Here is a 5,080-nt window from a genome sequence, read left to right on the forward strand (position 1 = left end):
CTCTAGCACCCATGTCTCTGCTTGCTTGCAGAGAAATGAGTTCTTGGGCACATTAGAAAAAAAATAATATTTTCTAAGTTAATGTTATGCTGTTTTTCAAGGAAGAAATTGAGAGCTCTGGGCAGTAGGTCCCTTTCAGAATCCACACAGAGGGAGGAAAGCCTGTGTGTGGGAGACAAGATGCCATGGCTCTGTGATTGATGCTGGGAACAGATGTAACACCATGGCTCTGAATCAGAATTTTACTCTCCAAAGAGTGAGTCTGAGGAGTAATTAGCCAGTCGGCTCATGGTGTGCTTAAGAAGAGGCCAGTGTATTCTGAAATAAGCCTTCTTCCCAGATGTTGCTGAAGTTTTGGAAATGACAGAGTTGTTCCAAAAAACAAACCACCTATATAACAATGTTTTCTTGAGCTTTCAATCCAAACAGGGTATTATCTTATATATTTCTTTGAAGAGCCAACAAGCATTTAAAAAAAATCAAAGAATTTTTAAAAAGGTTTTGTCTATGCTGCCTAGTTTTGTAATCCAAAGGCTTAGTTCATAGTCTTAAAACAAACAAACAAAAAAACAAAAAAAAAACAAAATCCAGATTAATTCACACTTGAGCATTTGAGTGAAATAGTTATTTTCTACAAGGCAGACCAATTTTCTTCTTTCTTCAGTGTGTTCCTGGCTTTGTCATTCCAATTTATTCTCCTGTTCAGAGAACACTGCACTGTAGTATGTTTTCCTTTGATTTTTGTTTTGCTTTGTTTTGAAATCCTAAGAGAACATCAGTCTACCATCCCTATTTTCAGGAAAATGCAAATAGTGTATATATTTAGAATGGGTTGGTAAATAATTTATAGCATATATAATAAATTATTTATTTACTCCAGGCATACATATTTAGAATATGAACATGCATATTTTATAGTCTGTGCCACTGCTAACGAAACAAATTAAATCAGCCTGCTGCAGCTCTTGGCTACCCTGAATCACACACACACACACACACACACACACACACACACACACACACTGCAGTGGCCTGCAAGCAATCATGCCCCTACATACTTTTCAAAGTCATTGCATTGCATAATTTTATTGAGTGCTGACACTGCATAATTGATACTCTAGGTTTATTGTGGATACTAGAGGAATATTAATTATGGGATCTTCTATAAAAGTGAGGATCTGGATAATTTATATTAACACTTTAAATTTAATAAATTGAGGTACATATAAATAGAAACTAGAATAAAAGTCAGAATAGTCTAATTATTATAATTTTTTTAAAAAGAGATAACATTTAAGCAGAGGAATACCACTTGGCTAAAATTCTGAATTGAACATATATGAAGATTTTGTGACTTGTGACTAAAATGGCCTTTCTTGCACACCACTTATATGACTTCTATTCTAGAAACTTCTATTGCATAAATACATATATTTGTTTTTTAATTGAGACAGGGTCTCGCTGTGTACTTCAGTTTACCTGAAACTCACTATATAGACCAGGCTGGCCTCAAAGTCTCAGAGATCTCTTTGTATCTGCTTCCTGGGTGCTGGGATTAAGGCATAAATGACTATGCCCAGCAATTTATAACATGTTAAATATGTACACTGTGAAACACAAGGCATATGTTAAGAAATGAAATCATAGAGAACCATCAAAGACAAAGAAACCTGAATACCAGATCATGTACTACATATAGTAAACCACCTTTAATTCTAAAACATTTCCCTTTGGAACCTTGATGAAAAAATACTTTTAAATTCATTGAGAGCTGTCTTTTCAAGGCAGTGCCTAGGTAGTCACCCATGTCAAGATGAAGCTGGTTATCTCCTTCCCAGTCCCTGGCTGTAAAAAACTCACTGAAGTTGACAATGAATATAACCTTTGTATTTTCTATAAGAAGCGATTGGACACAGAAGTAGCTGCTGGTGGTCTAGGTGAGGAGTGGAAGGGTTATGTGGTCTGAATCATTGGTGGGAACAACAAACAAGGTTTTCCCATGAATCAAGGTATCTTGACACACGGCCAAGTATGCCTGCTGTTAAGTAAGAACATTCCTGTTATAGACTGAGGAGAACCAGAAAGTGGAAACATGAGTTTGTTTGCAGATCCATTGTGGATGCCAATCTGAGTGTTCTCAGCTAGGCTACTCTTTTAAAAAGGAGGGAAGGATATTTACAAACTGACAAATACTACTGTGCTTCATGATTGGGGCCAAAAAGAGATAGCATAGTTTGAAAGCTTTTCATTCTCTCTAAAGAAGTTGATGTCTGCCAATATGTTGTCAGAAAGCTCTTAAATGAAGGTAAGAAGCCGAGGACCCAAGTACCCAAGATTCAAGTGTTCTGTTATTCCACACACCCTGTTACATGAATGGTGACATATTATGCTGAAGAAAAAAACACACTAAGATAACATAAGGAGGAGGCTTCAAAATATGTTAAACTTTTGGTCAAGAAAATGACAGAAGCCAAAGGGGAAAAAAGGCCAAGAACAGATCACTGAGCTGCTGCTTCTAAGTCTAAATCCAGACAACAAAAGTAACAAATGATCAGACCTTAAAAACAAATTGACACTGTTTCCAGAATATCTTTGACATTCCATGACATTAACTAGTGTTGGCTGCTCAATGGAGTCCTCTCAGTGTTCTACTGAATAACTTCTAGACTGCCATCTTAATAATGGAGAAATTAAGACAGGATTTAAAATTACCTGGCAAAAACAAAACAAAACAAAGAAATAAACAAAACACAAAACCTAATCACCAACCAAATAGCAACAACAAAAACAGTGGATGACAGACTTCAAGTAGTTCTGGCTTCAAAGTCCTTAAATACACCCATGTCTACTGCACTATATCTAAATAACTGTACCCAGATAGCACTTTATAGGGGATAAACGTTTTTTAAAATTACTAACGACCACCTCTGACACCAAAACGAAGCCCCTAAAACTGAGCAAAAAGACTAAGGATGTATATGTTGTTTGAGAGTTTAAAATTGTTAGCATGTATTAATTGTACAAAATAATCATTTTATATATGCATTTAATGTTCTTTAGCCATGTTCTTTCTCAGAACCCTTTCTTTTCCCTTTACACCACTCTGTATCTCCAGAATTCTTCCCAAATAGTACACATTTTATAATTTCATATCTTTTACAAAAATCTGGATTCTACAAATGAGAGAAGATATGATATTTTTCTGACATTGGCCTTGTCACTTGACATGGAGATCTCCAATTTTCTTTCTTCCTGAAAACAAGCATATTTTTTTCAATTTGTGTTTGAATAAAACATGTATGTCAACTATAGTTTTTACCCATTAAACCAGCAGAGGACACTTAGACAGATTTCACAAATTGACTATTGTGAATAGTCTCATAATAAGCATGATGTGTAGGGTCTCTATGGTATGTTAACATACAGACCTGTGGTCACTCACCCAGCAGTGATACAGCTAGATCATATGGTAGCTCAATTTTTAGCATGTTGAAGAATCTTCATACTGATTTGTTCCAACACCACATGAGGCCTCGTTTATATCCTCCCAATATTTGTTTTTGTTTTGGCCAGAGTATGATGGACTATCAATTAATTTTTATATTATATTTCTCTTGTAGCTAAAGATGCTGAATTTTTTTCATGTATTGGACATTCGTACTTCTTTCCTTGTTGAGCTGTTTGCCTTTCACATGTTTAATATTTTTAGCTCTTTATATATTCTGGATCTTAATCTGCTTTCATGAGAATAACTAGCAGATATTTTTCCATTCTATATTTTATCTCTTTACTCTGTCAGTCTTTGCTATGCAGATGCTTTTTGATTCCATGCAATGTCATTTGTCAGTTTTCTTAACTAGTGATTATTTTCTGCACTTGTTTTATCCCTGTTCTAATTTAGCAATTTTAAAAATGTCTAACTTACATTAAGGTATCTAATAATACAAACAACTTTTGCACAAGGTTAACTCTATTTGCAGACCTGGATACGTGGACTTCTAGTTTTCCCAACACTTGCTACAGAGGTTATTCACACTGTGTATTGTTGTCACCTTTATGGCTATAGCTGTGTAGACTTATTTCTGGACATGTTATTCCATTCTCTTAGTCTCTGTATGTGTTTTAGGGTGAGTGCAATAGTGAATTAATTTTTTCCTATGGCTGTGCAAGGTAATTTAAAATCAGGCCTGGTTGTTGTTTTCTGTTTTGTTTCATTTTGTTATTCTTATGATTGTTCTAGCTATTTCAGAGCAGAGTCTTGCTCCCACTAGAGCTTAAGTTCTTTGTGTTTTTCTTTTTTTTTTTTTTTCTGATTCTATGAAGAATCAGATTGGAACTTTGATTGGCTTTACACTGCATTCAGGGATTGTGTTTTGGGTAATCTGGACATTTTAACAATATCAAGTTTTGTTGATCCATGATATTTGCAGTTTCTACCCTGGTCTTCAATTTGGTTTTGTTTGTTTGTTTTGGTGTTTCGCAGAGTTTTTAAATTCATTGTGCTGGTCTTTTACTCTCCTGATCAGTTTTATTACTTGGAACTTTATTTTTTGGTTTTAAGTTTTCTGAATAAGAGTGTTGTCCTGATTTCTTTCTCAGTATGTTTCTTGCTGGTGTTTAGAAAGGCTACTGACTTTATAGGGCAATTTATTATTTTTCTGGATTTTTACTGAACGTATCAGACTTACATACTCACAGTTGAAATCTTTAAAGATTTTTAAGTACAGAATTACATATTTTGCCAATAGAAATAATCTGGATTTTTCTTTTCTGGTCTGTATCTCTCTTATTTTTTCCTATTAGTGTTCTAAGAATCCAAGCCTGGCACTGAACTAGAATGAGCCAGACAGCTGTATCTTGCTCCGGGTTTTAGAGGAAATGCTCTGTTTCCTGTAACCATTATGGTGTTGGCCATTGCTTACCATACACATGTACTACTCTATGGTGTTTGTCACCCCCGCTACTCCAAGTGATCTCAAGGCTCTTCTCATAAACAGATGTAAAAGTCTTGTATGAATCTCCTGAAGTGATCATGTGACTTTGGCTTTAATCAAACATATGTACTGGAGTGCGCTTATTG

General features: G+C 35.1%; 1 pseudogene; it reads left to right on the forward strand.

The window, feature by feature from the left end:
* The first annotated feature begins 1,813 nt into the window (after positions 1–1,813).
* Positions 1,814–2,505, forward strand: LOC117722706 (small ribosomal subunit protein eS6 pseudogene; annotated as a pseudogene).
* The last annotated feature ends 2,575 nt before the right edge of the window (positions 2,506–5,080 follow it).

The sequence above is a fragment of the Arvicanthis niloticus genome, chromosome 17 (assembly GCF_011762505.2).
Source record: "Arvicanthis niloticus isolate mArvNil1 chromosome 17, mArvNil1.pat.X, whole genome shotgun sequence".
Lineage (NCBI taxonomy): Eukaryota > Metazoa > Chordata > Mammalia > Rodentia > Muridae > Arvicanthis > Arvicanthis niloticus.